Below are 12,865 nucleotides of genomic sequence, written 5' to 3' on the forward strand. Positions count from 1 at the left end.
CCTATGCCATTGTAAGATGGAATGATGCATCATTTTTCTGCCTTAACTTATCCTACGAGTTGCTCTTTACATCTATCTACAAGTGCAAGATAGTAGGATCCCTCTACCACTATTAGCATTTTATCCTACACAACCATCGTCCTTCACTTTTGATGATGCAAGATAGTGGGAAGAAACTCTTTCTTTTCCTTGTGTTACCCTGCAAGTCCTCTAGTCACAACACATACAAGTCACGAGATAGTGGGAGGGGTCATTGTGACTTTCTTGAAGTTATCCCACACGGACACCATGCACACACTTTATGTGGGGCAACATAAAGGGGGACATTTTTTCCTTTTCTCTTTGCTTTTCCTTATGCCATGGTTTTATTCACCTCCTTGTTTGGTCACATGGGATAATAGAATTCCTATTCTTTTATTTCCCCTACATGATATTTTAGGTGACTCTTAACTTGTATGTGATAAGTGGAACAACAATATTCCCTTTAGTTTCTTATCTTGTGCAACTTATTTTGGTCACTTTGATACTGCGGGGTAAGAGGGACTGCCTTGTACATCAAACTTAAGTTATCCTGTGTGACTAGCACATGGCCTTTTCAACAATATGAGATAGCAAGTAGTGCCACTTCTGTGTTATCCTACAAGGAATTCAACACTCGACCAACATGTTGCAGGATAAAGAGAACACCATTTGTTTTTCTTCAGCGTTATCCCACATGGTCTCTTCCCTGCATTCGAATACACCACAGAACCCATAGATACATGTGAACCAAACAACTGGTACCATTCATAAATCATGGCTCTAAACCCCAACTTGGCACTCCTTCACTACTGCTAACATGTGGAGATGATGAATCTGGTCAAAACCCCTATAACATAACATGACGTGTCATGTGCAAATGCATAGCATAAATTTTGTGCTATGCTCAACTATTGTCTGCTTCTCTGCAACCTCTTGACACCCCTTAACATCATGACTCCTACCTACTATTCTACAACCATTTGGAATCCCTTGACATCAATTACAATAATTCCAACAATTAAAAGTTTTATACTTTGTATAAACATGCAAGAATATGATATTTACTGTCTTTTCTTGTTAATCCAATTATCTTCTTTCAAATTATTGCAATTTAATTAAATGGAGATTTAATTCCACCTTACAAAATCCAATCAACCAAATTATACAAAATAAGGAAAGTTGCTTTGAAAAATCAAAATTTTCCTTGATACTTTGATTTAATAGATATGAAATAAAATAGATTGGAGACAACCACACAATACTCTATCATCCACAATCAACATAGTAACTAAGATCAAAATCTAGATTCTTTTATTATATTTTTCCACAATGAAGAGGTACAAGTTTTTTTCTCTTTGTTCTTCTATATTTGACATTCTATCTCGAAATCTGTCTTGGTTTCTCTATTATCTAAAAGCTGATTAAATCTTAAACGATGTTGCATTACAATATCATTTTTTTTTCAATTTCTTACCTAAACTACTTATCAAATCCTAGTACAAGCTTTATCCCTTTGTTATCTCATTCAAGTATTTTAATTAACCCCTTGGATTATAGCATGAAATGAAAAATTACATACATCATAACAATACAACAAGAAAATGAAACCCTTGATTCCATTTACCCAAAATAAAATAAAATCATACACAGGAGAGTAAAGATTTGAAATTATATCTATATTAACTTTAAAAGTTATCTTCTATGAAATAACCAAATACATTTCATTTATAGGAAAACCCATTTGAAGTTTGAAACTGATGATTGTCTTCTATTTTTCTCTATAAAATGACATTATAATTCTTTGTTATTTACTCAAGACTTCTCAAAACAAGAACCTAATCATGCAAACCAAACCTATAGAAGAGACCCTATTCAGAGATTTTGGAAGCCTTTCTCATGGCCTTGATTTCCTTTTTATAGAAACAAGGGAGAAAATAAGCTACGAGCCAAGAGAGACACATGTCATTAGAAATATTAAACATACCTAAAGTTTGTTACAAAGATATTCCATTCAAGGAAAGTTATAACCAATATCAAAATCTGCAACCACTTCTCTGATATTCATGATGCATTTTACTTCCCTTGCTATTGTTCTAGTTCAAAAAGATTTCCGCCACTAGAAGACAAAGACCGTTCAACCAAATAGCTATATCAAATAGTTTACAATCCTTATTCCTCATTTGAATATGTCTTACTCCATCTGTTGTATTCCTCATCAGATGGCCATTCATAACTTATGACCTCGTCACCTTTTTCTCTGTATGGAATGTACTTAACAACTACTTGATTTGCCTCTCTTTCAAAAGATTAAAAAAAAGTCCCTATGGCAATTATTTGGTCCAAGCTATCCTCTAGCATATCAATATTCAACCATTCACAAATTAACTCTACTTGGGTGTTGATGACTCTCTCTGTCTCCTCTTTCCAAAATTGTAAAGGCTTAACTATCCCATTTTCATCCTCAATATCCAGAAGCAGTGTTTCACTCAGCTCACTAAAATTTCTCATCAGCTCCCTTATCTTTATTTCTATATTCTCTAGAAAAATTTGGTCCTCCTCCATTTATTTTACCAACAAATAAGTTGGTTGGAGTGTAGGTGGCCTCTCAGCATGATATTTGGAAGCCATAGACATTATTCTAAGCTCATTTCCCCTTTGCAACCACTTTGTGAACAAGGGACTCCTTATCTTTATCAAATTTATGAATAACATCAAATAATAATCCTCTCCAATAGCTAGGATTTAGTTGGATCAATAGATTTAGTGGATTTAGGCTTGTCATCATCATATGGTACCAATGATATATTGGGGATATACACATTATTGGCGAGTTGAATTGCTTCTTCTTCATGGGTAGCATGCAGAGATCTGGATGTTGATGGCACTGATGTCTCTGTAAGTGAAGAAGAGGAAACTCTTATCCGTCCTTGCTCAAGAAGTTGCACTTTGGTTTTCAATTCTATGCACCTTTGTTGAACTACATTATAATCATTGAAAATCTTGTCAAAATTTCTCATTAGCTCTTCTCTTTCCAAGGCTTCCCTCTTTGTAGACTCATGAGCCAATTTGGCAACATCAACATTTATTTTTGTAGCTTCCACACTTGATGTGTCAGATGCTCCTTTTATAATGTCTCCTTTTAAGTTGGGATTTATGTCACTAATGTTAGGCTTTCTAGGTCCTTCCTCCAATGCCCATATTTCGAAGGTTGCATAATCATCTATAAAATATGATCCTTTTAATGTCAACCTTACTTCCTCCTTTGAACCTAATTGTTGGTCCTTTGATTTCCTAATTGGATCAAAGGCCGATGGATCTAGTATATCCCATTATGGTAAAATTAAGACTCTAGCCTGATTTACAATCATCATGCCCTCATCTACAGTAATTTTACTGAAATCTTCCATCATCACATTCTTAACTTCTTCACGATTTTCATTCTCAGACCTATCTAGCCTATGTGTTTTCCTCTCAGAATGTCTCTCCTTAATTTCTCTTATTTTTATTTTCCATACTAATTGCACAAAGGCCAAGCTTCTCACAAAAGCATCATCCTTAGGAAATGTATCACATACCTCCTTCCTTTCATCCCCTAAAGCTCTATCCTAAATATCCAAAGGAGTGAGGTCCAACTCCAAACTAGGAGCCACAAGAGGAATACCACTTTTCATCTCTGCACTCGTTACTGTAAAATTGTCTTCCTCTACTTGTTCTTTAAACTACCTTGAAGGTGAATAGGGCACCTGTGCTGGTGAAGGACTTATATCTAAATCTTCAAGATCAATGTTCTTGACTTCTTTAAAAGGCTTAACTTTCACCTTTGGGTGACGCTTTGGCTTCATTATCTTTTTACCTTTTCTCCTCACCAATTCTTCACTATCATTTCTACTCTCTTCTTCACCACTTATTTCATCTCTTACCCTCTTTTGAGAGGGCTCATAAATAGGTCTTTCTTCTACTAGGCCATTTTTTCTTTGAAGTAGAGGAGGTCATGGGGATGGCTATTGCATCCTCATTTGATGAATCAAGGTTGATTCCTCCGATGTGATGGGCGTTGGATGTTGTATATCTCTTCTTTCCTTGTTGGCCATGGAAATATTCAAGCTTGGCCCTCTTATCCTTTAATGCAAGAATCAATTCATCATAATTATTCATAACAAAATCAACTTTAGCACAAAATGGAGTGAGATTTTTTTGTTGGATCATAGCTTGGATCCATTTTATAAACTATAGCTCATAGCTTCCTAAAAGATATCCATTTCACTTTCCTCCAATCTTGAGTCATGAAATTATACTCATTTCTTATTATATCCTTAGGGAAATTCAGCTCATGAGGCAATAGGCCTCCTTTTATTCTTGCCCTAAATATGTTATAAAACCCCTTTGGGTGAATATGTTTGGTTGTGCTAACATTAAAAGGAAATACATGTGGCTATCTAGAGAAACCATAAATTTTAGTAACAATGCTAACAGGATAAGGGATGAAATCCCCCCAATTGTGTTCAATCTTCAAAAGTGGCAACCTCTCCTTAGGCCTTACAAAATCATGCATATCTGTGGGGATCCTTGGTGGGTTCACTATCAATCTTTGTCTTAACCTACAAGAAAATTTATTATCAAACCTCACAAAGCTAGACTCATGTCTAACCCAAGACATATCCATGCTCCAAAGCTGTATTGGAATTTCATTATTGTCAATTTTTCTTTTGAGGTTCAGAGTGTCTTCAAAGTAATCTCCATTCTAATATAATAACATGTGCATGAGCAAGGAGTACCAATCAAAATGAGTGCCAGACACTTCATTCTTCACATCCTACAACCCCTCATGAATCTTCTCTTCAAGGTATGGGGCAAAGTCAAAAATCACTATATAATTTGGATGATGAATTTGCATAGCCATATACATGAAGTTAGATGGCATTATTGTAATTGGATTGAACCCCAAGACCTAACATAGAGAGAAAAAGGTATCATGAAAATAAGGAGCAAAAGCACCAATAGGAAAAGGCTCCTCTGAACTAGAGCCAATGTGGTACATTGTTTGTCCTGCTTTTACCAAATGAATTGGAAGAAAGCAAGTTCCAATGAAACCTTTTATTCTATAATACTATGCCTTCAATTTATTTAAATCTACTTATATCAGGTTAGCAGATGGTTCATACAAGTCAAAGATCTTCTAGAATTCCTCTCTCCCAATTGTTAGAAAAATCTCTCCTTCATTTCCCCTTATAACTCTTGAGATGGGGTCATATCTATCTACAACAGCCTTGAGAAGGTTGACATCCATGAACACATTTGACACCACTAATTTACCCATCATATTTCAAGACACTTGAGAATGGGGATTGTAAATTCCTCTATCCATACCAAAATTTGAACATATCTATCCTAGTCATTGGTACCCTAGCATCCACCAAGTGTCACACTTTATTAGTCAACCCTTCTCCTAGGGTTTTACCATGAACAAAAAATTTTCTTGGGTACTTTTTGTTAGTCGAGAGCTTTAATTGGCCAAGAAAATCATCCAAAATATTTCTTTTCAAATCTTCAATCTGTCCTGAATGTTTTTGTAGGGGAGCCATCTTACCAGACTAGGGTTTCTACCACTTAACCACAAGAGGAAAATAAAACTAGGATTAGACATAAAAACCTCAAGAACAACATAGAATCATGTGAATTCTTATCAAATTCTGAACCCTAGAACAATTCACGAGATTTTCCCTACAATTACTCACACAATTCACACTTCAATCATTCAAGGAACACAAAAAGGGTGTTTAGCAACTTACTACTTTGTAACTACCAGGTGAACCACAATCTTCTACTGCAAGAACCTATGTCAATCTTCTTCAACTTCGGGGATACCTTCTGAATCACTATGAATAACTTTATGAATTGAAAATAGCTCTAAGAATGCTTTTATTATTTTTTGGAATGAAATGCCATTATTGCTCACACGAGTGAAAAAAGATGGCTCAAACTTGCATTTGAAATAAGTTTAAAGTTGAATCATCCATCATCTTCCATAATGGCGCATCACATTCTTATCTTTAGTCAATTTGAAATTAACCATCACATGTGGCAAGCAGGTCCACCCAAAGTATGACATGGCATAGCCAGCTCATCGCTTACTTCACCTCGGTCAGTAACCCCACCATCGGCTTTTCTTAGCCTACCTTGGACACATGGCATCATCTTGTGATGTTGCGGTCATTAACCCCCTTGCATCTTCCTTCATGAGGTTACGAGGGTTGTTGGATCTATTCATTATTTACTTTCTAGCTACAAAGATCACTTAACAATGGCCACTAACTCTCAAGCACTTCTTGGATTGAGATTAAAACATCATCGTTCAATTTTACCATGTGTAGAAATATGCACCATTAGTATTATGGAATTTACTTGTTGAGGAACTGGTAAAAACAAATGTTGCAAAGGTTTAATTTTTGTCTTAACCTCCCCACTGAGGACATGTGGCATCACTCCTGATGTCGCGGTCCTTATCTTCCTTCCACTTTTAACCGTGGGGCTATGCGCACCATAGGATCTACTCATAGTTTACCATAAAGTCACTGACAAAAATATTAAATACTTTAGACTTAGGAAAAATTAAGGCATTGGCATAAATATTAAAGGGGGCCCGACCATAGGAGAATTTTATGTATAAACTAGGAAAATATAAAGGGGTTGGTCATAAACAACTTAATGCCTAGGAAAAACAATAGCCCTACCAACGGTAACACCAAATTTTAACAGGCTTAGGGTTTTTAACAAAGATTTAATAAAAAACATATAAAAGCCTAAACCCTAAACCCTAAGGGAAGGAACATAGAACAAAATTAATTCTTAATGATCAGAAAATTAACCAAGACATGCAAATCTTTTGAACAATTATTTTTAGGACTATCAGTGGCTCTGGTTGGGGACGATAATTACTCAAGAATGATGTAATAATTCTAGAATTATTGGTGAAGCAAACCAATTTGCAGAGTAGACCAAAAGAAAATTACCTAGAAAGGGAAACTCAAACAAAATGGAAACTACACTACTTATGTACAAGACCCAATCTAATGCTCATGGAAAAAAAACCTATTTTAAGAAAAGTAGAGCTTCAAGAATTGTCCATGAATAGGAAATTCAAGAGTATCACCAGTTATATCTTAAAGAAAATGTGAATCTTCTCCCCACAAGTGCTCTAGATCAAATATGGGCCAAGACAAATGGAATCAAACTTGTCATGTTTTCCTTTATCTTCTAATCTAGCATTCCACATCAGAACCAAATCATTAACTTGAAAATTCCTTATAGTTGTTCTTTTGTCATACAAGTTTCTACTTGCATTTGTTGTTGGCATTTTTATGATTATATTGTGATTGTCATTGATAGACACACACTTGCTATGATATCACTTTGTGAATGTATGAATTATGCTCAACTGGTAATTGTTCCAAACCGGTATCATGTTGTCATCTTTAGACTATTGATGTTATGTAGAAAGTGTTTACCAATCTCAAGTGGCATGAGGACCTCAAGTGGTTCGAGGATCTCAAGCAGAATGGAGAAAAGGAACGAGAAGCAGTAGTTATCATTTTCCCAGTCTTCATTTCTATCAACAACTATTCTATTAAACCAGTATTACTCTAAGTTACCAACCGGTAACCAGAAAAGTTGTATAAACCAGTAATACTCTGTGATGAGTTACCAACCGGTATATCTTTGTGATGAGTTACCATCCACCGACACTTTGACAGTGATTTTGTGTCATGTTACCAAATGTGTCTAGATACAATGAACCTAGGAACTTGCAATGTAATTCTATTCGACCGGCATGAAATCAAATTCCTTTTAAGGACATCGTGTCTAGGGTTTCAAGATGTGTGAGTAGCTATTAGGGTTTGAAGTGGTTGATGAGTTCATGTGTGTGCGATCTTAACAAAGAGATCAAGTCTATGTACTGTAACAGAGTGTGGATTTACTGAAGACTGAAGCAATGCTAAAATGCATTAGCACTAAGCTATCATGGATCTAACCAAGCAGGTTGTGCTATTTGCTAGATCATTCACTTGTTGATTACTCACATCTTTAACAAGTTAGAAACCCTTAATCGGGTAGGCCTAGAAAAGCCTTTGTAAATCCTCTAACAAGGTGGTTCACATCTGTGGATCTAAAATCCTCTCACAAGATAGTCTTTAATCGGACTTATCTCCTAATAGAGATTGAGATTCCTAATAGGATCTGTTCTGGTAAAGAACATTGTATGACCTTAACCGGTTTGGTTACTATTCTGTAGATAGTTACTTGTGAGTTTCATCTCACCGTGGATTTTCCTATTTGGTTTTCCACATCAAAATCTCTTGTGTTATGGTGATTGTGCTTCTATGGGTGAATGCCTTACTTTCTATTTGGTTTGCATTTGTGTTGACCAGTTTGTTAGTTAAATTGTTATACTGGTTTACTGCTAGACCGATAAAGTGTTTGAGTATAGAAATTTTTTGTATACTAATTCACCCCCCCCTTAGTATTGATCAATTGGTATCAGATCCAACCTCTCTATAAGTCTAACCACTTGGAAAGAGATATGGGGGAATACACTATGAGGGAACTTACTCATCAGCTCACTCAGACCAAGAAAGCCTATGATGAACTTAAAGTCAAATATAAGGCCTCTCAAGCAAAAAGAAGAGAGCATGCTGAAAAATTGATGGAGCTAACTGAAAATAGTTCTTCTAATGAAGTGGACATGGAAGCCCTAGTCCAAGAAGTTGAAAAACTGAATGAATCCAATGCCAACCTAAGAAGGGAACTTGAAGGACTAACTATCAGAATGTGTCAAGAGCTTGAGAGCTGAAGGAAAGCTGAAGATCTAGTAAAAGACAAAGATCATGAGATCTCCAAGCTGAAGCAAGTAATCAGTGCACTTACCGCTCATCTTCTTGAAAATAAAATGGAAAAGGAAGGAATGCAAAGTGAACTACACATGGCTATTTCTGAGAATGCAACCTTGAAGGAATCCAATGCTTCTATTCCCAAAGAAATTACTGAGTCAAAGGAAATACTTGCCAAATTCAATAAGAGCATTGTCAAGCTAGAGCAGAAGCTTGAGTCAGCTAAACCGGTAAAGAATACCAATGGACTTGGTTTCTCTGAATATGAGGAAGGTGAGACCTTTGGAACAAAAAGTGGAGCATCAAATAAACAATCGGCACCAAAGGATAAAGGTAAGAAAAAGTTCAAACCTATTTGCTTTAATTGTCTCAAGGAAGTACACACTGCTAATGTATGTAGAAGTAAGGCTTACAATAACTTTCCTTATTTTCTAAATGATAAGCCCAGACCCAATAGATTCAATGGTAATTGTTATGCATGCAACAAGTTTGGGCATAGAGCATTTGAATGTAGGTCTATCATGAACAACATTGGAAGGTATCCTCAAAGGAGTAAAGGAGCTTTTTTTGAACCCTCTAGGAACTGGAACCCAAACCGGTTTAATACCTATAATTATCAATCAGGAAGTAGTGGCTATCAAGAAACAACTAGATGCAGAGCAACCTATTTGATCTATCATGGTAATGGTCACACTACTACAACATGTAGAAGGAAGGAGGGAAACATGAACAATGGACCTTGGAGAGCACCTAGAATGATTTGCTATCATTGCAACAAACCAGGTCATACAGCAAGATTCTACAAAATGAGAAAGAATATATCAGATGATATACCGATAACTCAAGAAGGAAAGATATATGTTGAAACCATTCAAATGGATATGAAGAAAACCTAGAAGAAGAAGCCAAAAGAAGTGATTCAAGAAGAACCGGTTTCTGCACCTAGTGTGGAAGTCACTGAACTACCAAACTAAGCATCAAAAAACCTTATGGGAGCAAATGGTGAAATGTCTCAAACCCCCAGTTTAAATTGGAAAAAGACCTCAATCAGTATGTGATACCTGTCAGTTGGTAGAAGATTGAAAATGGTAAAAGGCAAATTAGGGTTTACGCCCTAATAGTGGAGCATTTATTGTGGTAGGTGAAGAATTTTTCAAAATCATTTTTCACTTATCAATTCACGAGCAAAGAAGTTTTCAAGCACACAGTGAAGAAAAGTGATTTGGATTGTGATTCAAAGAATTTATCAAAATCCTGAAGAAGAATCAGAAGCAAACATCTATTGGTGAAGTGTAGAACACAAAGCAGTATTTTAGAAACCAAAGGAGTGTGTAGCAAAGTTTAAATTGTGAGCCCTAAATTTCAACTTACAAAGTTATTTTTCAAAATTCTCTGTTTATCATGGCTTCTGCATCACATGCTAGTTCTAGTGCACCTATTGATTTTGTAGACTTCATTCAACAGAAGGCAAAATACAATTCCCTATCTCAGATACCCGCTAGTGTTATAGTGGAGGAAGGAACTTCCAATTACATTGACTACAAGATTGAAGACTTAGGATCTCTTGTAATTCATTTCCAGTTGAGTTTGTTCTATGGGAAGGACAAGAAGATTAAACTAGAATTTAGTATCCTAGAAAAGAAGATGCTTCACAATGCAGTCTATTTCCTTGAAGTGTTTTTCAGATGATCACATCTGCATCATTCTGAGTAGAGTGCATGGTGATAAAATGTACTTAGAGTGGACACATGATATCACACCAGAAGCGATTCATGCCATCACTGGTTTTTGTAACGTCGATGAAGTGTTGGCCCTAAGGAAGATCAACAAGACAGAAATGACCAAGCTCACCGATTCTATGAGCGACTAATGGGGAATGAGTGTCAATTCCATCAAGGATGATCTGGTCAAATATGTGTGTATGGTGATAGGATACTGAATGTTCCATGCCAGCAGAATCAACTTTGTCTCTGCTGCAGCGGTAAATGCTGCCTACAAGATGATCAAGGAAGATGCATCATTTGATCTGTGCACTGGTATGCAAACACAACTTCTATTGAACCTCAAGTCGATCAAATAGGACAATGCCTTGAGATTTAAGTTTAGACAACTATTGGTTCGGTTGTTCTTCTACTTCCAAGGCTATTTTCTAGGAGTAGGTGATATTCAGTGGTCTGCTGACCAACTAGTTACAAAGAAAATCAAGGAAAGCCTACAAGCAGTAGGAACCGGTTATTCAGAAGTGTTGAACAAATACTTTGATGAGTTCAGATGCAAAATGAACCAAAGGGTGAGAATATTAGGTGATATTCTCAAGAAATACGAAGATGACATCTGCTTCACCATCGAAGTTGTTGAGTGTATAATGGAGGCAGTTGAGCCTAGATAGGAAGAAGTGGAACCGATGGGATATGAGGTAATGTATGACATGCTAGACAAGTATGCCTCTACCCTAATCACCTCTCCCCTTGATCCAAAGGCAAAGAGAACCGGCACTTATTTGGAAAGGGTTACACCAGTTGAAGAATCATGAGTAAAGAAGGGAAAGGCAGTGCTTTCAGTATTGGCATCGGTTACCACAGCAAGTCCCAAAGTGACCAAGCGGTCACCAGCAAAGAAGAAACTGAAAGTTGCACCCGCTAAAGTCTTTGAGAGAAAGTGGAAGATAAAAGACACCACACCAGACTCAGAGGACACTATGTCTGAAGAACAACCTAAGAAGACTAGGCAAATGAATAAAAAGACAAAGAGTGAATCGGCAACATCTGCACTAGTAAATATTGATATTTCCTCCTACAAACCTTTGACACATTGTCAAATAACTATTAAAAATATTAGAAGTAAAGTACTTGGTGATTTGAAAGAGTGCTTTGATGATTTTAATGATGATGAAAAGAAGGAAGTTGAACAGGAAGTTATCAATTATTTATGTATTAAAAATTAAATCTAAGACACCTAATTCTTTGTATAATTCTTTAGATAACAAGTGGCGCATTGCCATAGAAAAGGAACAAGAAATAAGGGAGGAAGTATTTGCACAATACTTTCCTAATGTGCCCAAAACTGAACTTTATGAAGTAGTGGAAAGATATAAGGGCCTCTTCTTCATGAGAAGAAGGAGACTCTTGTTGTTAGAAGGAAAAGTTCCTGTAGTGGTAAAAGATACCCACTCTCATGCCCAAGCCACTTTAAGGTTGCATCAAGTGGCTGAAGCCAACAGGAAAGCTGAGAAAGAACCGACAACCAATAAACTAGATGAGGTATATGACACTGAAGGAGAACAGGTCACTGATCAAATGGATCCTATTGATGTTGATGCCTTGAATGGTAAAAATGTCACTCTGGGTACACCATCAGAACTAGTAGGATAGGAAAAACAAGACAAAGAAAAGGTTGCCAAGGAGCAAGTGGAAAAAGAGAAGAAGAAACAAGAAGTTGAGAGAAGAAATAGGTAGAAGAAGAGAAAAAGAGAAAAGAGGAAGAAAAGAAAAAGGAGGAGGAGGAGAGGAAACTAGAAGAGGAAAAGAAAAGAAAGGAAGAGGAGAAGAAGAAACAAGAGGAAGAGAAGAAGAAGAAGAAGGAAGAAGAACAGAAAGAAGAAGTGAAACGATAGGAAGAAGAAAGGAGAAAGGAAGAGGAGAAGAGGAAGCAGGAAGAGGAGAAAAAGAAGCAAGAAGAAGAGAAGAAGAAGAAGGATGAAGAAGAAAAGGAGCAGAAAGAAGAAGAGAAGAAGAAGGAAGAAGAGAAAAGAAAGCAAGAAGTAGAGGAGCAAAATAAGGCAGAAGAGGATAAGTTAAGAGCCAAAGAGAAGGAGGAAACGACACAGAGCACACAGGTGGAGACCCTAAAAGCAATTGGTAGTCAAGCCTAATTGGCTAACATTACCAGTCTCATTGACCTCCAATCTGCTAACAAATCGGAGTTGCTACAAAGCATTAAGCTTTCCCAAGAACACTTGG

Source organism: Cryptomeria japonica, chromosome 11 (assembly GCF_030272615.1).
Source record: "Cryptomeria japonica chromosome 11, Sugi_1.0, whole genome shotgun sequence".
NCBI classification, from domain to species: Eukaryota; Viridiplantae; Streptophyta; class Pinopsida; order Cupressales; family Cupressaceae; genus Cryptomeria; species Cryptomeria japonica.